The sequence below is a fragment of the Delphinus delphis genome, chromosome 5, assembly GCF_949987515.2.
Source record: "Delphinus delphis chromosome 5, mDelDel1.2, whole genome shotgun sequence".
NCBI classification, from domain to species: Eukaryota; Metazoa; Chordata; class Mammalia; order Artiodactyla; family Delphinidae; genus Delphinus; species Delphinus delphis.
Genome location: NC_082687.1, coordinates 70,958,794 through 70,984,344, shown reverse-complemented (window position 1 = coordinate 70,984,344; position 25,551 = coordinate 70,958,794). Strand labels below are relative to the sequence as shown.

At 36.6% G+C, this 25,551-nt stretch overlaps 1 pseudogene; it reads right to left on the bottom strand.

The window, feature by feature from the left end:
* LOC132426287 (peroxiredoxin-4 pseudogene) overlaps window positions 1–17,693 on the bottom strand; it is a 190,602-nt pseudogene extending 172,909 nt beyond the window's left edge.
* Between the last annotated feature and the right edge of the window lie 7,858 nt (window positions 17,694–25,551).

Here is a 25,551-nt window from a genome sequence, read left to right as displayed (position 1 = left end):
ACTCCCATTTACCATTGCAAGAAAAAGAATAAAATATCTAGGAATAAACCTACCTAGGGAGACAAAAGACCTGTATGCAGAAAACTATAAGACACTGATGAAAGAAATTAAAGATGATACAAACAGATGGAGAGATATACCATGTTCTTGGATTGGAAGAATCAATATTGTGAAAATGACTCTACTACCCAAAGCAATCTACAGATTCAATGCAATCCCTATCAAACTACCACTGGCATTTTTCACAGAACTAGAACAAAAATTTCACAATTTTTATGGAAACATAAAAGGTCCCGAATAGCCAAAGAAATCTTGATAAACAAAAACGGAGCTGGAGGAATCAGGCTCTCTGACTTCAGACTATACTAGAAAGCTACAGTAATCAAGACAGTATGGTACTGGCACAAAATCAGAAATATGGATCAATGGAACAGGATAGAAATCCCAGAGATAAACCCACACACATATGGTCACCTTATCTTTGATAAAGGAGGCAAGAATATACAATGGAGAAAAGAAAGCCTCTTCAATAAGTGGTGCTGGGCAAACTGGACAGCTACATGGAAAAGAATGAAATTAGAACACTCCCTAACATCATACACAAAAATAAACTCAAAATGGATTGAAGACCTAAATGTAAGGCCACACACGATAAAAATCTTAGAGGAAAACATAGGCAGAACACTCTATGACGTAAATCACAGCAAGATCCTTTTTGACTCACCTCCTAGAGAAATGGAAATAAAAACAAAAGTAAACAAATGGGACCTGATGAAACTTAAAAGCTTTTGCACAGCAGAGGAAACCATAAACAAGACATAAAGACAACCCGCAGAATGGGAGAAAATATTTGCAAATGAAGCAACTGACAAAGGATTAATCTCCAAAATTTATATGCAGCTCATGCAGCTCAACATTTATTTATTATTTTTATTTATTTATTTATTTTTGCGGTACGCGGGCCTCTCACTGTTGTGGCCTCTCCCGTTGCGGAGCACAGGCTCCGGACGCGCAGGCCCAGTGGCCATGGCTCACGGGCCCAGCCGCTCCGCGGCACACGGGATTCCCAGACCGGGGCGCAAACCCGCATCCTCCTGCATCGGCAGGCGGACTCTCAATCACTGCGCCACCAGGGAAGCCCTGCAGCTCAATATTAAAAAAGCAAACAACCCAATCCAAATATGGACAGAAGACCTAAACAGACATTTCACCAAAGAAGTTATACAGATTGCCAACAAACACATTAAAGAATGCTCAACACCATTAATCATTAGAGAAATTCAAATCAAAACTACAATGAGATATCATCTCACACTGGTTACAATGGCAATCATCAAAAAATCTAGAAACAATTAATGGTGGAGAGACTGTGGAGAAAAGGGAACCCTGTTGCACTGTTGGTGGGAATGTGAATTGATACAGCCACTATGGAGAACAGTATGGATTTTCCTTAATAGTTGAGCTCTACTAAAAATAGAACTACCATATGACCCAGCAATCCCACTACTGGGCATATACCCTGACAAAACCATAACTGAAAAAGAGTCATGTACCAAAATGTTCATTGCAGCTCTCTTTACAATAGCAGGACATAGAAGCAACCTAAGTGTCCATCAACAGATGAATGGATAAAGAAGATGTGGCACATATATACAATGGAATATTACTCAGAAATAAAAAGAAATGAAATTGAGTTATTTGTAGTTGAGGTGGATGGTCAGAAAAACAAATACCGTATGCTAACACATATAAATGGAATAAAAAAAAAAAAGGTCATGAAGAACCTAGGGGCAAGACGGGAATAAAGACGCAGACCTACTAGAGAATGGACTTGAGGATATGGGGAGGGGGAAGGGTAAGCTGTGACAAAGTGAGAGTGTGGCATGGACATATATACACTACCAAATGTAAAACAGATAGCTACTGGGAAGCAGCCACATAGCACAGGGAGATCAGCTTGGTGCTTTGTGACCACCTAGAGGGGTGGCATAGGGAGGGTGGGAGGGAGGGAGTCACAAGAGGGAAGAGATATGGGGATATATGTATATGTATAACTGATTCACTTTGTTATAAAGCAGAAACTGACACACCATTGTAAAGCAATTATACTCCAATAAAGATGTTTAAAAAAAAACATTATATTAGATGGCAGTATAATTAATGGTATAGAATTAGCAAGTTCGTAACAAAATGGTCCCTTATTGCCACAAAAATATTTTCAAATTCATGGCAATTGCATACTGAAAATCTTAACTGTAACAACCCTGACTTATATGACACTGCCTTTAGCAAAATCAACATTATGTTTATTTCTTTATCTGAGTAAACATTAGGCTTGTTTGTGCTGTTATGAATTCTCCTGTGTGTTTGATTATTTGTATTTTTTTTAATATTATGCTACTTATTCCTTTCCTGTGTCCCTCACTGATTCCACAAGTCATATATTCTCCCCATAGGTGCTGTATATTGCACTGAATTTCAAGTGAGTCATTACATCTTGGCAAGTTATGTGTGTTTGCTCTGCCAGCTTCTACCAAGAAAACTAAAATTAATGATAATTATTTGGACTTATGTGTGGTCAACTATTAAGCATTTAGAAGTGAGAGTGTGAAAATCTTTAATATAATGGATTGGATCTATTTCTATGTTATTTCTCTAATTATGGTATACCTGCATGATGAGTAGAGGTATGTTTCACTATTTTCAAACCTTTGGTGAAGACTTAAAGTAGTTTCATTAAGTCCCTTTTCATAACACAAAGACTCCCCCATCTCAAGTATCCAAGCCTCAACTTCAGCATCAAGGAATATATGTTTGTCTGGATCAATTAAAAAGGGGAGGTCGAAATGGGAATTTTGAATGGGACTAAACAACATTTTGGGGCACAGATAGATGTCACTGCTGCATATAAAATACATTGTATCATCTTTATATGAGTGAGATATTGACTGCCATAGATGCCCGGGTATGTATGTGGTGTTCCTCTGAATGAGGACAGGATTAGCTGTAGAGGCTAATGCTGCTCCCATTCAACTATTGATACTATTCTTTTGCATGAAGCCTGCTTGGTCTGTGATGCTGGTCCCTCCAGAGTCAGCACCACAAGTCAGTGGCAATTTTTTTTTTTTTTTTATAATCCAGAGTTGAGATTTCATTCATTGAGTTTGGAGTGGGCCTTAATAATACAAATTTTTATCAAATCCCCAAATGGCCTTTGGACTACACTTTGAGAAACCATGTATTGAAACCACTCATTGAAACAGAATGTAAATATCATAATAAGGCCCTCTGGGAGGAGGAGGGCAGGCTTACCAAGCTGATTCAAAAATGGCTTCAGAGAGGAGGAAAAGGGAACTTGCTTAGGATTTTTATGGTGGTTAAATAGAGGGACTGGGGTAAGGGTTTTGACTTTCTACTGGCATCAAAGGGTGAAGTACCTGGGCTTTCTTTTTTAAATTTTATTATTATTTTTTTACTGAAGTATAGTTGATTTACAGTGTTGGGCCAGTCTCTGCTGTACAGCAAACTGACTCAGCAATACACATATAGACATTCTTTTTTTTTTTTTTTTTTACAGTAAGTCCCCTACACATGAACCTTCAAGTTGTGCACTTTCAAAGATGCTAACGTCTGTTTGCATGTCCAGTCATGTAAGTTAGTTCACGTGTCTGGCGTACACTGTCATGTGTGTGAATCCTCTACAGGTGGTTGTGCTTTTGTGTATACTTTACTATACAGTACTATATACAGTACAGTAGTACGGTATCTTTATTTCAAGCCCAGGATGTCTGGAAGCAAGCGTAAAAGCAGAGGTGATGTAGTTGGTACTACTGTATTTTCAAGGTATGTACTATAAAATTAAAAATGTTTTATTTTTTTGTTTTTTTTAATGTATTATTTGTGTGAAAATTATTATAAACCTATTACAGTACAGTACTATATAGCCAATTATGTTAGTTGGGTTACACTAGGCTAACTTTGTTGGACTTACGAACGAGCTCTTGGAATGGAACTCAATCATATGTAGGGGACTTACTGTATATTCTTTTCCATTATGATTTATCACAGGATATGGAATATAGTTCCCTGTGCTATATAGTAGGATCCTGTTGTTTATCCATCCTACATATAATAGTTTACATCTGCTAATCCTAAACTCTCAGTCTTCCCCTCCCCCAGACACCAGTCTGTTCTCTATGTCTGTGAGTTTGTTTCTGTTTTGTAGATAGGTTCATTTGTATGATATTTTAGATTCCATATATAAGTTATATCATATGGTATTTGTCTTTCTCTGTCTGACTTACTTCACTTAGTATGATAATCTCTAGTTACAACCATTTTGCTGCAAATGGCATTATTTCATTCTTTTTTATGGCTGAGTAGTATTCCATCATATATATGTATCACATCTTAATCCATTCATCTGTCGATGGACATTTAGGTTGTTTCCATGCTTTGGCTATTGTCAGTAGTGCTGCTGTGAACATAGGGGTGCATGTGTCTTTCTGAATTATGGTTTTTTCTGGGTATATGCCCAGGAGTGGGACTGCTGGATCATAAGGTAATTCTATTTTTAGTTTTCTGAGGAACCTCCACACTGTTTTCCATAGTGGCTGCACCAACTTACTTTCTTAACATCATGCTTAGATGTGAGGTTGAAGGGGAAGAGAGATGGGTGTGGCTTAAAAACTTAGCTGTTAAATATCAAAAATGGAGTAAGACTCTATTGCACTTCCAAGAATGAATAATTGCAGCTCTATATAATCTACCTTGAGTCTGAAATGAATTCTGTTCCAAGACTTCTTAATCTTATCCAGCCAACTTTCTTTTACTTTTGAGTTTTGTCTAATGTGGTAGATTATATTACTGTTCAGCAAATATTCTCACCCTCCACTGACTTACATGTGGGGAGGACACTAATCCATTGATGTTGGACTTGACCATGCGATTTTCTTTTGATAATCAATGGAATATGGGAAAAACTGACATGTATTCGTTTTGTACCTTGGCCTTAAGAAGAGGCATTGTGTATTTCCATCTGTCTCTCTGGAACCTCTGCCTGAAAAAAAACCTTGCCTTGAGTATCCTCTACTCTAAAAGGATTACCATTTGAAGCTGGTGTGGACCCACAGTTTTGTGCTAAGCCTAGCTGGACACAGCCTTAACCAGTCAAACTCCAGCAGACTCTTAAAACTGCAATTTGAAACAGAGCCTCTCCTAGAAACTCAAATATTTGTGAGTATAATACTTGTTCTATGCCACTGAGTTTTCAGGTAGTTTATTATGAAATATTATTGTAAAAATAGCTGACTGATACATGTGATACATCTGTGTATAGAGATTTATATAGATATATGGAGATTTATATAATCACTACTTTTGTCCATTTCTTCTATTGCCTGCACACTGACCTTATTTTTTTCCTTTCTCTTCATACAACCACATCCTGCTTCTCATTTATGTTTATGATGTGGAACAAAGTACAGTCGACCCTCTGCAACTGTGGCTTCCAACAACCATGGATGGAAATTCAATCATCTGTGGTTGGTTGAATCAGCCATGTGGAACCCAAGCTGTTGAGGGCTGGTACTAAATCATTTTATATAAGGGACTTGAATTGATCTATGGGTTTTGGTACCTGTGGGGGGTCCTGGAACCAATCCTCTGCAGATACCTAGAGATGACTGTATTCTATTTTAAGATTGAGACATGGATTTTAAATTTATTTTGACTAAATATCTTATTTACATATCCAGAACCTGAAGAATATATAGGCAAATAAGACGTATGTGGACTAAAACCAAACCCCTTAAGTTATGTGTCATGCTTATTCACCCTTTTCTTGTCTTTACCATTTTATTTCTGCCTACTCTTTGGCAATAATACATTTTGGAATTCCTGTGCTTTCTTGGAATGTTAACATCTGGCTTAATCACTTCCTCCCAATTCTCCTTTTCTTACAATCATCTTGTTCTTATAATAGCAGATTTTTTTCTTTTCACTCTAATGCTCACTTATTATCACTATAACAGTATAAATTATCAAGAATTTCCCGGGAAATAGGTAGAAACTAAATTTTACCACCCTGATTTTTCATTTGAAGAAACTAACACAGCATTTATTCAATAGCAAGAGTAAACTTTGTAATACTCCTGGACTTATTTGCACATAATTTGTGTTCAATTACATTTGTTTAGTTAATGGATAAAAGGCTCAATCAATATTTCCACCAGGTTAAACCAAGCTGTATTTATTAAAAATATTGGAAATGTCAGTAAGGCTGAAGGATATTTCATAAATTAAAAGCACAACACAGATACTACTTCTATGTGGTAGATCATTCAGGATTTGAGCTCAAAAGATCAAGCTGTTTTTAATATTCAGAGATTATTACCAGGCATGATAACAAAGCCTCTATCTTGAAGCTGTGTATGTATCATGAGAATAAGGTATAATTATGTTATAGTAATGAGTAAGGTAGCTACCTTTGACCCTTCAATAAGGCAAATTATTTTTCAAGGTATTTTAAGTATAAATTTTCAAATTAATATACTATTAAAATAGTCATGTGAAGGTTAAGTCTTATTATCACCATTTTGTAGAAAAGCATTTTATAGTAAAGTCAGATTAGACAAGGTTATATATATACTTTTTTTTTTTTTTTCGGTACGCGGGCCTCTCACTGTTGTGGCCTCTCCCGTTGCGGAGCACAGGCTCCGGACGCGCAGGTTCAGCGGCCATGGCTCACGGGCCCAGCCGCTCCGCGGCATGTGGGATCTTCTTAGACCGGGGCATGAACCCATGTCCGCTGCATCAGCAGGCGGACTCTCAACCACTGCGCCACCAGGGAAGCCCTATATATATATATATTTTTTTAATAGATCTTTATTGGAGTATGATTGCTTCACAGTACTGTATTAGTTTCTGTTGTACACCAGAGTGAATCAGCCATATGCATACATACGTCCCCACATCCCCTCCCTCTTGAGCCTCCCTCCCATCCTCCCTATCCCACCCTTCTAGGTCATCGCAAAGCACCGAGCTGTGTGATTACAAATAACTCTAAAATCCAAGTGTCTTAACACAATAAAAGTTTATTTTCTAGCTTATAAAAAACGCTCCAGATCCTGCTGATTCTGCAGGGCTATTGTCCTTGCTTTAGCAATCTGATTATTCAGGGTAAGGAAATTCTAAATCCTGTAGCTTCTCAAATATGTGGTCTCCTGAAGAACTGAACACTGGCTCTTAAATGCTCCCACTCAGAAGTAGTATACACATGTCTGCCCATATTTCATTAGTTGAAGACAGACTCAAGTTCATTCCTATCCTCAAGGGGACAAGAAGCACAATCCTCTATTTCCTAGAAGAGAACCATTTGAACATAGCAACACCTTCCATGCTCACCTGAAGTTAGCTAGCTAGTAAACAGAAGAACAAGGTTTTCAACCCAGGTCTATCTCTAAATGCTGTGCTCTTAATCACTGGGCTATTTTTTGTTCCTTAACATAAATTAGTTAGTAAACTTATGGGAACTCAGAACAAGAAAAATTAAAAAAAAGGGAGAAACTAAGAAAGTTTCATGGAGACTGGTTACTAAATGATTTGTAGAATAACCTGAGATTCTGGAGGCTTAGATGTGTCATACATGCCACTTAAATCTCTGCCTTAGCTTTTGGTGTCACCTGATAAAAAAAGAAAACCTGGGGAAATTTTAGGGAAAAGCATAAACTGTGAAATAATTACTGCTCTGGTTAACTTTGACAAGGCTTGACTACCTAGGCAACAAGTTTTTAGAGTGTGACAACATACTCATACTAACTATGATGTTAAAAATTTGTTCTGCATCTCAGATGAGAGCCTCTGAATACAGGATTCAGGTAAACAATCTATTTGGATGCTTGGCATCCTGTCGAATTGAAAAGGGAATCTCCAGAGATGTCTATCAACAGAAGCGGACTTCTCTGTTAGGATTAAAAAATTAATTAATGATTGAGCTGCTGAAAGGCAAGTTGAGATATTCAGCTCACCCTTGCTGCATAGTCACTTAAGAATTCTCATTTCACTTTGCTATAAAATGGATTCATTAGTATTCCAACTGCTTATTTTATTGTGGCTATAGCTATGGCTAGATTTACAGGTTTATTCTTACTGAGCAATGATGTTTAATGATATTTTTATTTTGAAAGTAAAAAACCAAAAGCCTTATATTCATATATATATATATATATATATATATATATATATATATATATATAATAGCCTTATATAAAGCCTTATATGCCAGAGTATAGCTGCTACACTGATAAAGGTCAAATGAAGCAGTGAGTCCAGGGTCTAACTAAATTTATTTTACTTTATTTTTTAAAATGAATGATCACCTACAAGTCCAAAATGATCTCAGTTTTATTATTTCCCTGGAATTAGTTTAAAATTTGTTTCTCTTTTGAGAGCTGAGTTGTTCAAAATATCAAGAATTTGAAAACCTACTGGAAAGTTATCCATAATTATAACTGTTTAAATTTTATAGTCATATGAATAAGATTGGAACAAAAATAGTTGTCAAACTGACTTGATCGATAACAGGGCTGTAAGTAATCTTTAAAAGTCTACTGTTCTTATGATTTTATATGACAATGAATAAAATAACCAAGAAATGTTTAGAAGTAAATCTGAAGAATATATATTCTTGAATATTTTATCAGTCACAAGGATGAAAATATAATTGAGAAGCACCTTTTCTTTTAGTGTGTGGCAAATGTTGACACTTTAAGAAATAAACTATTATTATGACTGAAGAAAATATAGCATAGGAAAGGGCCATTTGAGAAGAAACTCATCTTCAGTGTCAGCAGATATATTACCTAGTAATTTACCAAAACTCACAAGAGGAAACATTAAACAATGCTTGAAGTCTTTTAGAAAAAGTCATATACCTGCCAGGCTATGGTTTCTGGGATTAGCCACACAGATTTAACTTTTCAATTAACACCTCTCTTTTAATATTAGATTTATTTTTCTATAAGAAAATATAGACACATTGGTTTCTTAAAATTCATGAAACTCCCAAATCAAGGCAAATACTTTGGCTTAATACTACCACATGCAAACAAAGAAAATATAATAATGCAGTAGAATTTTGAAAATCCTGATTAGACTTGAAAGTTACTAACTAAAAGCTTAGATTTGCACAGTGATTTCATAGACATATGTCTATTTTGCTTAAGATAGTAGTTTTGCATTGTATTTTCTGGTCAGAACCTCTGATTGTACTAAAAATGAATGCTCCTTAATTGAAAAAAAATATAGACTGATGGAAGAAGGAAAAAACACATTAATAAAGAAGTATTTGTATATGTGTACACACATACATAATTGATATTTTAAATTTAAAAATGTATGCTGATGAGTCATTAAAGCTCATTCTGCTTTCTCCTTCATCTTTCAGTAGAGCCTTTATTATAGAGTCTAAAAAATAAGATATATGATAATGGTTTGTGAAGAAGCATTTGACTTCTTTTTGAAATCTACTTGATTATAGATTAAAGTCATTGAATCTGTATTTGGTTCCCTTCATGGAAACCAGAAAAATGTCACAGTTGAAAAACACTCACTGATTCTCAGAAAAATAACAATAGAGTTTTTAATATTTAGCAAAGATTTCACCTTACCTGTGTTTATGCATTTACCTCATATTTTCTTTTATGAGCTTAGGAAATGGTCTATTATAGAAAAGTTATAGGACAACATACATTAATCATCTGATCTCTATAACATGAGTGACAGAGTGTAAAGCAACATAGAAAAATATTGCGTATACATAAGAAAAACTGTAGCCTTGATTCTGATACATTCTGTTTCTCTGATGTTGGTTAAGTGACACTCTGTTTTAAGCCTCAATTTATTGATGAAAAATAGATACACAGTCTTTCCCTAGACTTTCAATTGTGTTGCAAAGAGCAAAGGACAAAATATATGAGAAAGTACTTTTAAAACTGAAAATCATGATACAGATTGGTATTCGACAGAATAGCTCCACTGGAATCAAACAAATTTAAGTCTTCTTGTTACCACTTTATTCAGCTGAATTCTACGTTGACCAGCAATACTTACTTACTTTTGTAATCAATTCTTTGTTTTGAGCAGGGCTTCTCTCATCTCCTCACCTCTATTTTTAAGAACTTTATTTCTGTTCCTGAAGGCAGCCTAGGGAAACAGATTAATATTATCAGACAGTGAGAAATTTACAGTAAATTGTTTCATGTTCTCTGTCTCCTTTAAATAAGATCTCCCCCCCTTTTTTCATTCTTTCTTTTTTTCCTTTTGTTTCATGACCCTTTCTTGTCTTTTAATATTAGAATTAGAGAAAATATATAAAGAAGATCACCTACCTACAACTACCACGGTGTTGTCTATCATCACCACCATTTCGACATTGTTTCTTCTACTTCTGCTGATACCACTCCTGGCTAGACAGGCAGTGATCTTAGCACTTTACATTTATTGACTCATGGCATCAACATGACAAACTCATATGAAGTTTCTTTTAGTAGCCCCCATTTTCAGTCAAGAAAACTATGGCCCATATAAATTAAGTAATTCAAAGTGGCTACACACTCACCCACTGGGGTGAAATGGGCATTTGGAGAACAAGTCAGGATTAAGAAATGAAGGAACTCAAGAGAGTCAGAACCTGACATGTACTATGTGCATAGTGGGCAAGGGTTCCAATGAAATAAACCTTCCTCAGTTGTCTTCCAGCAGAAACTATCAAGTGAGTGTCATAAAGCATGTAACACATGGGGTCCTGGAAGAATAATCATCAGGTGATCCTAACTGCAATAAGAGTACAGTGGAGTGGAAATTGCTGTGCAAGGCATGTGAATTTTTCAATAAGTAGAAAAGATCTTCAGGTAAATTAGAAAGGGAGCATGATACTACTCTCAATCAGTCACTGCTCAGACATATTTTGAAGTTCTGTCTTTGGTGATACATGAATTGGGTTTACTTCTCAGCTCCACCACCCAGTTCTATAAATTTAGAAACTGATTGACTTTTCTGGTTCTTCATTTCCTCATCTATAAAATGGGGATAATAATAGTATCTACCTATTTAGGGCTATTATGAGAACTGAATTTGACAATCTATATAGCATAAGTCATCAAGCCTGGCCCATAATAACTTTTACACATAAATGTTATAATTACAGTATTTAGTGGCAATAACCAAAACTCTGTAAATCTTCAGTTCATTTCAGAAAAAATATATATTTTTTCTAATCCAAAAGATCCATGGGCTTAAAAACCAAAATCACCGTCAGTTTAGTTTTTTAAGATACTCAAGTGAAGACAAACCCAATTCTCTCCCAAAATACCAGTCCTGTAAAGTAAGAGAAAACCAGTTGAGAACAGGGGGCTTGTGGCTCCCCCTAAGATCAGCAAATCAGGGCTGAGATGGATTTTTACCATCTGAAGTCTTTCTTTATATGCAATTTCACATTTGATTCTTTTTATGTGTGCTCAAGTGAATAGCAACAATTTATAAATGTCCTGTGGTGGTAATATGCCACAAATTCTCCTCTCCGCAATAAGATTCAGCCAATTAACTAGCTTTAGGTAAGAAACTGTAGGACAGTCTACTGAGCAGGAGCAGTACCTACTACCTTTATAGTTAATAATGCATTCCTCTCTTACCTACCACAGCTTTTGAACTATTATTTTTTTACTGATCATCTGGATCAGAAGTCTAATTTTTAAAATAAAAACCCAAGTGATATACATATGCGTGTATATATATTTTTTCTGAAACAATGATTTTCCCCTGCTTAGAACACTCCAAGAGACTTTCCGTTGCAAAGTTCAAAATCCACTGATGTGTGTCTCAATCCTAAAAATGAACCTGTAAGAATTATTATTGTCTTACTTAACCTCCTCAGGCTAAAAGATGCCATGCTGTGGTAAGTCAGAGGCAAAAAAAAAAAAATAATACTTCAATAGGAAATCAGCAAGGAATCCAAAGAATAATAAGATTCCTCTGACACTTATCTGGAAATAGCCACAATTTTCATTACTATATATTATAAAAGTCCAAAAGTAAATGGTCTTAAAGATTAATAAAATTGAGTTATAATATTCTGTGCAAAAAAGTATAAATTTGAAACTGAAATTATATTCTTCACCTTAAAAAGGTTTTCATGCCTTTGATCCTTTTTGAAACATTATAATAATAAATGAAAAACACCATCACGCTTTTTTTTTCTTGCACATTGACAAGTGGTTGACTGAAATTTCAAATTTTTTTTTAGCATCTTTATTGGAGTATAATTGCTTTACAATGGTGTGTTAATTTCTGCTTTATAACAAAGTGAATCAGTTATACATATACATATATCCCCATATCTCTTCCCTCTTGCGACTCCCTCCCTCCCACCCTCCCTATGCCATCCCTCTAGGTGGTCACAAAGCATCAAGCTGATCTCCCTGTGCTATGCGGCTGCTTCCCACTAGCTATCTATTTTACATTTGGTAGTGTATATATGTCCATGCCACACTCTCACTTTGTCACAGCTTACCCTTCCCCCTCCCCATATCCTCAAGTCCATTCTCTAGTAGGCCTGCGTCTTTATTCCCGTCTTGCCCCTAGGTTCTTCATGACCATTTTTTTTTTTAAGATTCCATTTATATGTGTTAGCATACGGTATTTGTTTTTCAATTTCTGACTTACTTTGTATCACAGACTCTAGGTCCATCCACCTCACTACAAATAACTCAATTTCGGTTTTTTAATGGCTGAGTAATATTCCATTGTAAATATGTGCCACATCTTCTTTATCCATTCCTCTGTTGATGGACACTTAGGTTGCTTCCATGTCCTGGCTATTGTAAATAGAGCTGCAATGAACATTTTGGTACATGACTCTTTTTGAATTATGGTTTTCTCAGGGTATATGCCCAGTTGTGGGAATGCTGGGTCGTATGGTAGTTCTATTTGTAGTTTTTTAAGGAACCTCCATACTGGCTGTATCAATTTACATTAGCACCAATAGTGCAAGAGTGTTCCCTTTTCTCCACACCCTCTCCAGCATTTATTGTTTGTAGATTTTTTGATGATGGCCATTCTGACCAGTGTGAGATGATATCTCATTGTAGTTTTGATTTGCATTTCTCTAACGATCAATGATGTTGAGCACTCTTTCATGTGTTTGTTGGCAATCTGTATATCTTCTTTGGAGAAATGTCCATTTAGGTCTTCTGCCCATTTTTGGATTGGGTTGTTTTTTTTGATATTGAGCTGCATGAGCTACTTGTAAATTTTGGAGATTAATCCTTTGTCAGTTGCTTTATTTGCAAATATTTTCTCCCGTTCTGAGGGTTGTCTTTTCATCTTGTTATGGTTTCCTTTACTGTGCAAAAGCTTTTAAGTTTAATTAGGTCCTCTGTGTTTATTTTTGTTTTTATTCTCATTAGTCTAGGAGGTGGGTCAATAAAGATCTTGCTGCGATTTATGTCATAGAGTGTTCTGCCTATGTTTTCCTGTAAGAGTTTTATAGTGTCTGGCCTTAAATTTAGGTCTTTAATCCATTTTGAGTTTATTTTTGTGTATCGTGTTAGGGAGTGTTCTAATTTCATTCTTTTACATGTAGCTGTCCAGTTTCCCCAGAACCACTTATTGAAGAGACTGTCATTGCTCCTTTGTATACTCTGGCCTCCTCTGTCATAGATCAATTTACCATAGGTGCGTAAGTTTATCTCTGGGCTTTCTATCCTGTTCCATGGATCTATAGTTCTCTTTTTCTGCCAGTACCATACTGTCTTGATTACTGTAGCCCTACTTCTGAAGTCAGGGAGCTTGATTCTTCCCACTTTGCTTTTTTTTCCCTCAGGATTGCTTTGGCTATTTGAGGGCTTTTGTGTTTCCATACAAATTGTAAAATTTTTTGTTCTAGTTCTGTGAAAAAATGCCATTGGTAATTTGATAGAGATTGCACTGAATCTGTAGATTGCTTTGGGTAGTACTGTCATTTTCATAGTATTCATTCTTCCAATCCAAGAAAATGGTGTTACTCTCCATTTGTTTGTGTCGTCTTTGATTTCTTTCATCAGTATCTTATAGTTTTCTGTGTACACGTCTTTTGCCTCCTTAGGTAGGTTTATTCCTAAGTATTTTATTGTTTTTGTTGCAGTGGTAAATGGGATTGTTTCCTTAATTTCTCTTTCTGATCTTTCACTGTTATTGTATAGGAATGCAAGAGATTTCTGTGTGTTAATTTTCTATCCTGCGACTTTACTAAATTCATTGATTAGCTCTAGTAGTTTTCTGGTGTCATGTTTAGGATTTTCTCTGTATAGTATGATGTCATCTGCAAACAGTGACAGTTTTACTTCTTCTTTTCCAATTTGGATTCCCTTTATTTCTTTTTCTTCTCTGATTGCCATGGCTAGGACTTCCAAAACTATGTTGAATAATATTAGCGTGAGTGGGAACACTTGTTTTGTTCCTGATTTTAGAGGAAATGCTTTCAGTTTTTCACCACCGAGAATAATGTTTGCTGTGGGTTTGTCATATATGGCCTTAATTATGTTGAGGTAGGTTCCCTCTATGCCTACTTTCTGGAGAGTTTTTATCATAAATGAGTGTTGAATTTTGTCAAGAGCTTTTTCTGCATCTATTGAGATGATCATATGGTTTTTATTCTTCAACTTGTTAATATGGTGTATCACATTGATTTGCATATATTGAAGAATCCTTGCATCGCTGGGATAAATCCCACTTGATCATGGTCTATGATCCTTTTACTGTGTTGTTGGATTTGGTTTGCTAGTATTTTGTTGAGGATTTTTGCGTCTGTGTTCATCAGTGATATTGGCCTGTAATTTTCTTTTTGTGTAATATCTTTGTCTGGTTTTGGTATCTGGATAATGGTGGCCTTGTAGAATGAGTTTGTGAGTGTTCCTCCCTCTGCAGTTTTTTGGAAGTGTTTCAGAAGGATAGGTGTTAGCTCTTCTCTAAATGTTTGATAGAATTCACCTGTGAAGATGAATTCTTCATTTTGTCCTGGACTTGTTTGTTGGAAGATTTTTAATAAGTTTCAATTTCATTACTTTTGATTGGTCTGTTCATATTTTCTGTTTCTTCCTGGTTCAGTCTTGGAAGGTTGTACCTTTGTAAGAATTTGTCCATTTCTTCCATGTTGTCCATTTTATTGGCATATATTTGCATGTGGTAGTCTCTTATGATCCTTTGTATTTCTGCTGTGTCAGTTGTAAGTCTCCTTTTTCATTTCTGATTTTATTGATTTGAGTCCTCTCCCCTTTTTTCTTGATGAGTCTGGCTAAAGGTTTATCAATTTTGTTTATCTTCTCAAAGAACCAGCTTTTAGTTTTATTGATCTTTACTAATGTTTACTTGGTTTCTATTTCATTTATTTCTGCTCTGATCTTTATGATTTCTTTCCTTCTACTAACTTTGGGTTTTGTTTGTTCTTCTTTCTCTAGTTGCTTTAGGTGTAATGTTAGGTTGTTTATTTGAGGTTTTTCTTATTTTTGAGGTAGGATTGTATTGCTATAAACTTCCCTCTTAGAATTGCTTTTGCTGCATTCCATAGATTTTGAGTCATCGTGTTTTAAAATTTCTTTTGAGATTTCTTCTTTGACCCAAGTGTTATTTAGAAGTGTTTTATTTAATCTCCACATATTTTTGGATTTTCCAGTTATCTTTCTGTTATTGATTTCTAGCTTCATTCCACTGTGTTCTTAGAATAAACACTGCATCCTTTCTATTTTTAAAACTTTTGTTAAGGTGTGTTTTATGGCCCAGACTGTGATGTCTTTCTGTATAATCCATATGAGCTTGAGAAGAATGTGTATTCTGCTGTTGTTGGATGAAGTAGTCTATACGTATCAATTATATTCAGTTGATTGATGGTGTTTAATGCAGCTGTGCCCTTACTTATTTTCTGCCTGCAAGATTTGCCCCTTTCTGAAAAAGGGTTGTTGACGTCTCCAACTATGATAATGGAGTCATCTGGTTTTTTTGCAAGTCTTTTTGTCTCATGTAGTTTGACATGCTGTTGTTAGGTATTGGTTTTTATGTTATTTTCTTAAGAGAAGAAATTGTTACAGAACCAAATGATATATACCATAGAAAATTTCTGTATTAAACAAAATTTTAGTGAAGTGGGGGGTGCTGAGAATTATGCATGTGATCCACTTACAGTTATTGTACCTATTTGCAGGTGGTAAGTATGGCTTAAAGGAAAAAAAGCACTTAACACAACACCTTGAAATTTATAGTACATTTATGCCACCTTGGGCTCTCATCTACACGTGAAAGAACTAAACTTTAAAACAAGTCTAATAAAAAAGAACCATCACATAAGGTCTACAGAGGTACTACAAAATAAAAGTAGGAAAAGAGTACAAACACACACAAACCTAATAGATTAATAGCACCAACATTAAAAAAAAAAATGTTCCCACAGATCAGAAGAAAACTAACCAAATACCTCACCAAGAATAAAAATATAAAGGAGAGATAATGTAAAATTGTTTCTAAAATGATAAAATAGATGAAGAAAAGCTTTCCAAAGAGAGGAAAAAAAAATAATAGATGCCTATGGAAACAAACTGACTTCTAAAAAATGAAAGATGAATTAAGATGAGCATATATGAGAATAGATGTGGCTGAAATTATAGTAATGGACTTTGTCTTGGTCTAGGTGCTCTAGAAAATAGAACCTAAGGGTGGAAAAATGTGCTAATACCTTATTGAGGTGTGTATTCCAGAGTAGCAAGAAGCCATAGGGGCAGAGAAGGAGAGAAAGCAAGTACATGATAGTGAATTGCTGAGTTTCACAGAAATTATAGCTGGTTGTTTGTGTAGGACCTTTACATTAAGGCTGTATGGGACTACTATGACTCAGAGCATTCAGTTAAGGGGAATTGAGGGAGAGAAATTTATGTGCTGATACTTTTTAGTCTTCCTTTTCTTATTGCCCAAATTAGGCTCATGGGTTTCACTTCTGGTTTGTGCATCATGACTCCACCAAGAAGTCTCTGGGCACGCCAAATCCCATGTCTTATGATACAGCACTTCTTTTGAGTCTAGAAGGGCTGAGAGAAACCAGAGCCTCCATCAGGCCAGTTGGTTGGCTTGGATACTGGAATTCCCTCAGCTCCCATTATGGTGGGAGAAATGGAGACTGGCTATCCTCTCAGGGGATGATGAAATAAACAGAAGCAGTAATAGAGGAATAAAGAAGCCAAAGCCTAAAAGGCAGGTACAGCCAGATTAATCTGGGAGACTCATAAATTGTGTCCAAAGAGTTAATCCCTCTCACTACTCATATCCAGTATCCTCTGATTTTTGATCTTATACAAATTTATGAAAATAAGATACTATCACTTCATCCCTCACAGGAACAGTAAAAATCCAATGCTCCTTGATGGTGGCCAGTTGTAATGTCCCAAGAAGGCTTAAAAATGGTTAAAAAAAAAAAAAAGTAAGGTCCTCACTGCTGCAGCTCTCCCAAGCCTATAAATTATCATCTCTGCCTACATGAACCATCTGGATTCTCCAGAAAGAACCAAGTCTGTAGGTTGCTTGCCTGGAGGGCTAATATGGGTCTTCATCTCCAGGGTGTCTTCAGCTTTAATTGCATTGCTCTTGTAAGGCTGCAGTTGTTGAAATCTCCCCATTCGCAGTTATCGTTGAAGTTGGAAACATCAAGAGATACCCTAAAGAATGCCCTGAATCCCAGGTGTGTATCTCCTTGTCCTCTGTGTATTAGCAACCCTAGCTCCTCATGATAATTGGGGTCAGTTGTCCCAGGAAAAGCAATGACTTCTTCCTTTACCCTCTGGTTCTCTGGTGTTAGTTGTATATTAGGGTTCAGTCAAACTCTTAAGGTATCCCTTAGCTAAATGATCCACTCCTTATATCCCACCACTATCATCAGGAATTAGAATCTCAAATCTATCTGATTCTAAGGATGCATGGAAGAGATGTTCAAATAGGAAATGTTTAGGAAAGGGACGCTCTTCCTTCTTCCACTTCTTTGTAGACTTGTATATTCTGGTGATACAGTGCCATATTTTGATCATTGTTATAGTGACTGGGTGCATCACACAGAAGAGCCCTCCAACATTGTAAGATGTCCTTGAGGTTGTTCCTTAGTTGGGCATTCAGCATTCCATTCAGCCATTCTATCAGGTCAGCTGTCAGAGTGATGGCACACTTGGTAATGAGCCCATTGTTGCATCTCTTGGTCTGAAGCAATCTGTGTGGGATACCATATCAAAGCATCAGGAGTTCTGTAAGCCCTTAGGTGATATTGTTCTTAGAGGTCCTACAGGCAGAGAAGATAGACTCATATTTGGAATATGAATAATTTTGGTTTGTGAAGATGACTGTCTGCTTTAGGGTGAAATGGACCTGATATAATCAACAAGTTTCCAAATGCCTGGAAAGATCAGCATCAGTCCTATCCTATGGCAAATTGGTGCACTTAGCAGTGATAGTAGATAGCTTAGCCATGATGTGAAACAGCCATGTTGTTGATCCCATATATATCCTTTATCCCTGCCCCCATGGCCATTCTCTTAATAGGTTAACTATGTGAGAATATGAGTGGTTGAAGAGAGAAGGTGACGGAGTCATTATCTTCCTCTGGTCCCTGTGAGTATCCTCAGAAGTGGGTGCTGAGGGACAAAGACATGAGACACAACAGACGTTCTTTGTGGCCTCTTCAACCTCATAACTCCATGCTTCTGGTTTTTAAATCTTCATTCCATGTCTATGGTCAATGAGCCAGTCTGTTTAATCACCAGAATTTGGTGTATATAACTCATTCATCTCTTTCTTTAGACAGAACCCATAGCTTTCTCTTTTGGAAGAACTTCCCTCCAACACTGTTTGCAGAGGGGAAGGGGCTACTCGGTGGGGCTCTAATATGGCAGCAGTTCATTTTTCACTAGTGCAAACATATCCATTAATGAGCATTAGTCCCACGACATTTCCTTGTCTGCCAGTTGGTCATCAGAAACAGCCCCTCAGCCCACGGGTGTGAACTGAGCGAAAGGCTTTGTGGCATCAGCAATAGCTGCCATTGAGCCTGAACCATCTGTTAGAGGCCAATCTAGAACACAGGGCTTCACTTATATTGTAGAATGTGTTGCCTCTCTGCCTAACTGACTTCTGTAATTCATTGGATCTAATGATGGCTAGACCAAGATGGGCAAGTCATGTTGCCATATCATGTTCCACTGTGGGTTCTCAATCTTTACTAGGGTGTAATACCAGGCCAAGGGCGTTTTTGCAAATAGTACATAGTTCTACCATGCTCCAAAAACCTACAGATGTGTACTACAACTATCATGTTAAGGCTTTCAAAAAATTTCATTCATGATTCTTAACCAATTTAGATACATAAAGTAGCATTTTATTTGCTAGGCCTTGTGTCAAAAGTTACAGGACAGCTTTCACTAGAGCATGGACCTGCTACAGAGCTCTCTCTTGCTTTGGATCCTACTTGAAACTGGCAGCCTTCTGTGGCGTCCAATAAATAGGTTAGAGGAATGTTTGCAAGTGCAGTCTGTGTTCCTAAGTTCACTAAGATTTTTGACTGTTTCACAGTGGTAGGAGGTACTGGGCAGAGAATGGGGTTGGAGAGCAACAACTTGTCTTTTGACTTGTTGGGGATGCCCCAGCATGACTAAGACCTCTGGACTCCCCAAAACTTCACCAATGTCTTATGCATCTGAATCATTACAGAGTTCATTTCCTATACTCTGGCACTTTCATGTCTTACAAAGACATCTAGCCCCATAGAAAAAGAGGTGAATGATATAAACAGAGTGCTAAAATTACAAATGGCTCTTAAACGTGAAAAGATTTCAAGCCTCATAAGAAGCGAAATGCAAATTAAAATCATACTTTGATACTATGTTTATCTTTCAGATTATCAAAGAACAAAATGTCTGTGGTAGAATGAGAAACAGACTCACATACTTATTGCTGGACTGTAAATGGGAAAAATATCTATGACAGTCAATTTATCAATCTCTCTCAAAGTATCAAATGTTTATGCCATTTGTCCTAGCAATTTCTTTCCTTAGAATTATCCTACAGATAATTTTGCATTTGAGAAAAATGACATATGTAAAAAATTATTAAGTACTGCTTTGTTTATAATTAACAGATTGACAAATGATTTAACAATGGGATTGTTAAATAATGCTATTCAAAGGATAAAGACTTTTAGAAAGAATGATATGGATCTTTAGCTACTGATATGAAATGATACACAAAATATATTTTAAGTGAAAAAAGCAAGGTACTGAACAATGTATATGGCACACTACCATTTTTTTTTAAACTCTGTTTATGAAGAATCTCTGAAACAATGCTCAAGAAACTCATTAATATTAAAAGTGGCTTCCTCATGGGTGGGAAGTTGATTATTTCTATGATGAGGATGTAAAAACAACTTATTTATTACTGTATACTTATTTATTCCTTTTGAATTTTTTACTGTATTCATACATTATTCATTTTTAAAAATCAAATAAATCCTACCTAATTCAATTTAAATTTTCATTCATATCTAATTCAAAGCTTCACCCCTTCCTCTAGTTCAGATCTGAGCAGCAGCTTGAGGACTTATAGCAGGCAAGAGAGTAAGAGTAAGATCCATTTATTCATTTTCCCTTTACCTCCTCCCACTTGCCGCTAGTTCCTCTAAAATTGAGGCAGGGAAATAAAGGATTAAATAAAAAGAAAAGTCTTATGAGCTTTTCAAGGAAATTTATATACTATTCCTGGAGTTTACATTTGTTAAAATAATGGGAAAGAAATTTGGCCATATCTGATGAATTTTGATGAAATCTGATAGAGTTCTTACTGGAGTTTGCAAATCATTGCCCTGCTGTCACAGCCATTAAAACTCTGGCTGTCTCATTACTCAACATGGGCAATTAACTCACTTCCTTCAGGTTGCCTTCTGTACTCCACAGAGTAACACTAGGTGCTGTAACAAATAAACTCTGGAATATAAGTGGTGTAATAAAATATCATCTTATTTCTTGCCAATGCAAATATCCCTAGTGGTGGGGATTAGGAATGAGTGTGAAGGCTTTTGGTTTGCATTCATTTAAACCCACACTGTCAAAGGCTCTGACCTCTTCAACATGTAACTTCATAAAATTTCTTGGGCATTGCTGTACAGCCAGTGGAAGAGGGAAAAACATGGTGGCGTGCAGTATGGGAGAGTTTTAAGGATCAGGCCTGGAAGTGGAATGTGCCACCACAAGGTATTTCATGGACCTGGACTCATTTAAATAGGCAGACGTTACTGTAAGTGAAGCTGAGAAATGTAGTCCCAGGCTGGTCAGCAAATTTTCACTGACAGTCCTACACCATTGAAAGTCACGCGTAACACGTTTGGTCAGCTACTTGTCTATGCCATATACCCCACAGCAGTTTCCCACGTCAGTTGCATCCCATAGCCTCTTATTGCTGAGGGTGGTGTTACCTTCCTCTTGCAGCAGGCTACTCTTAGGCAAAGCGTATTAAATATAACACAAGCTTGGTTACCTTTTCTGCTTTGCCCAAGGGAATCTTAAAATCATTTCCAAGTGGGAAAGAGAGAGTGGGCATCTTTGTGTGTGTGTGTGTGTGTGTGTGTACATATATTCATAGGTATGTAAATTCTTATGCAAGTTCAAAGGGAAAGGAAGCAGGGCTGGGCCAAAAAGCTTTCTGATAGAGATGCAGGTCTGACATCTGTGAAAGGAAAGACCTGAGGAAGCAGAATTGACAGGGAAAAGATCAGACACCTGTTCAGATCTGCAAAAGTGTTAGTCCCACGGAGAGCACTAGAGCAGAGGTTTCCAGTTAAAAGAATCCCATATATGTCACAATGGCTAGACTCTGGTAATACAGCATGTTCAGTCATTGGTTGTTGTGCCTGGACAGAAAAGCACATGGATTCATTCTGAAAGATGAGGTAAACTCTGAAGGCATTAACAGTTGAAGGCTGTCAGCTAAAAACACTCCTTGAAGTTGAATGAGGAGTTCATTTCTGGAAGGAAATTGGAGCTAAAACCTCCATGGCTGCTTCAGCTAGAGACACCAGATTTCCATTATTTCAGGTCCCTTCAATTTCTATGAATAGGTCTGTTGGATTAGTCCTCAATTAACCTGGAAAGAATGAATGATCCTTTATCCAACTACCATCTCATCCCCACACCTCCACACTAACTGCATGGGTATAGAAGAGGATATACCATAGTACTTCCATCAGGGAATGATGCAAAGCCTCCCCCAATCTGAGCTCCCAGATGCCAACCAAAAGTCAGTCTTGTAAGACTTTCAGAGGATAGCAGTGTCAGGTGAACTATGTTAACTATATTCTGCAAACACTAAAACATTTTCATGTCCTTCACCCTGTCACATTCTCATATTCTGTCTTCCTGAAATCATAGTTAATGGTCTATCAATATAAGCACTCTTGTATATACACTAGATCCCCTTCCTGTTATCTACTTATGTGACACTGGGGGAACAAATCATGATTAAATCCAAATCCAAGTCTTCAGTTCTTTCAATTGTGTATGATAAGAAAAAAAAAAATACACAAACCTCACACTAAGTTCATGACCAATGCACCTGTATCTGCTGCCCAGAAATTCTACTAAAATTCCTTAGTTTATTGGTTTTCAAACTGTGGTCGCTGAACCCGTAGGATCAGCACCATCTGGGAACTTATTAGAAATGTAAGCTTTCAGATCTAACTACAAATCGACTGATTCAGAAACTCTGGAGGAGGACCTTTATATCCATGCTTTAACAAGCTCTTTGGGTGATTCTGATGCATGTCAAAGTGTGAGAGACTGTTCTTGACTATTCATCCTCACAATCTTTTAGATATCTACTTTACATGTTCCCTTCTTCTACTCAAATCATTAGTAACACTGCTCCCATCTTTCTTCTCAGTCAGTGGCCTTGCTTTTTATTTCACTGAGAATACAGGAGTAATTAGAAAGAACTTCCCTAAGCTCCCTTTTGCCCACACTTCTAACTTGTGCCCATATATTATCTGCCTGTGCTCCTTTTTGCTATGACCCATTTGTGCCCTGGATTTTATCCTCCCTAAGTATCTGTCTCACTTTCTCTTCAACATCATCAGTTCTCTTTCCACTGAATCATTTCCATCAGCATTCAAATATGTTGTAATGTCTCCAACAACAATTAATAGCACCTTGACCTTGATCTCTAGCAACCTCTCTATTTCAGTGATCCAATTTACAGCAAAACAGCTAAAAAGAGAATATATACTCAATATCTCTAATTCCTTTCCTCCCACTCTCTCTAACCTACTTTAATTAGGCTTTCTCTGTACCATTCTACAAGACAGCTCTTGTGAAGGAAACCAGTGTTCTCCACCTTGCTAAATATAGCGAATATATCAATTTTTAGTCCTCATGTTATCACTTGTAATCAGTTTTACAAGTTGATTCAGGCCTCTTTATATTCTCTTTCTGTTATCTAGAATATCTGCCATATTTCCATATGAGTCACTCCCTTTCATCTTCATATCTCTGCTCAAATATAACATTATTAATATAGCTTAATGTTAATAGCAAATACTATGATAGACTATTATCTATCAAACATGATTTTACATACTTCAGGTACTAATATTAGTCCAATTTTTAAGATGGAGAAACTGAGGCACAGAGAGGTATATTAATTCTTCCAAAGTCACACTGTCAGTAAGAGTGGTGCCACACCACAAATCAAACCCAAACTGTATTATATGACCTTAAGCCCTAAACCATACTGGCTGTATGGGTTTCCCAGACTCCCTGTACTAATTAACTAACATCACCCCTTACCCTGTCTCTCCTCCACAACTTTGTGTCCCTGCATAGCCTTTATTATCATACATGGCAGAGAATGTCAAGTGTCTCCTAAAACTTGTTTTTGTTTCTTCTTAAGTGCACAACTCAACTACATTTCCTAATCTTGTTTGCAGTTAGTTGGCCATGGAATTGACTTCTGTCCAATGGCACATGGTCATAAATGATGTGAATCACTTATAAGCCTGGCATATGATAACCTCCAGATGCTCAGAGATGGATTTACTGTGAACCTAATGAAGCTTAATACTCAGGGATCTCACTTGATCCACCTTCTTTGAAGACATCTGGAGGGCCTTAGAAATGTACCTAAATGTTCTTGTGAAAGACATTTTAGATTATTTTCAACCCTTTAAGAAACTGGTCTCTTTCTACTCTGACTCCATCTGTCACATTTCATCTTTTGTTGTGCGAAGCTGGAGTGATAGCAGGTATTTTGGGATCTGTAAAGGGGAAAGTTGAATTAATGTTAAATGTGGATGGGCTTTGGGAAGATGTATGCATGTTTTGCTTTTCTTCCCAACTATATTTAATTCATAGCCATCCAGAAGTATAAATGGCTTTCGTAAGTTCTTTAATCACCAGCTGTGCCCATTCACCCAGAATCATAATACAGAGATAAGAGGACAGAGTTCTTATCATGATATGACTATGTCCCATGGCACTCAGCATCAGACTTACGTGGATGAAGAAAAAATCATGTTTGAAATGCATGGTTTCAGAGGTAGTCTATGGAAAGTTATTCCTGTTATGAGAGAAGTAAAATTAGGTGAACAATATTCACTTCTCATTGAAAGCTAGTGGAATGAAAGTATTATCAAGATTATGAAAAGCAAGTGACTCCTAAACATGAAAAGAAAGAGCAGGAAAATGAAAAAAAATTATATTAAACACCTCACACAAAGTGTTGAGTTAAACCACTAAGATTTTGAGGTTTGTTAGAGCATTTTCTATTACTTAATAAAATGTAATACCCAACACCTTATATATTTTCATTTTGCTCATATGAGCTCCATGGTGGTAGAGTCTTTGCTATTTGTTCACTACTTGATTCCCAGCAATTAAAATGGAACATGGCATATAATAAACTTCCAGCACATAGTTTTTGAATATATAGATACATCATAGTGTAATTACAGAACACCAAAAATAGAGTATTACAGAAGTTTCCAGGGAGGAAAAAAAATTAACAGACTTTTATTAATGAACAAGACTCTGACTCACTTCTCATCAGACATGCAGAATACTACAAGACAAAGGAGTAACACTATTTTATATGGCTGGATAACAGATTACCATGGATTTAGTGGCTTAGAGCAGCACACTATTTTATCTCAAAATTTCTGAGGGCCTGAAGGGTAGTATGCTGGGTGCTATGCTGAAGGTTCACAAGACTGCAATCAAAGAGTTGGCCAGGGCTGTGGTCTCATCTGAGACTTGAGGTTTTCTTCTCACTGTTGCTGCCAGAAATTAGTTTCTTATAGCTGTAGGACTGAGACCCTCAGCTGATAGAAAGCATCTTCTGTTTGCTGCCAGGGGGACCTCTCTAGGACACGGCAGTTTGCTTCTTCAAGGTCAGCATGAGTATATCTCACTGCTTCAAATCTCTACCTTCAAAGAATGACTCAGACTTCTT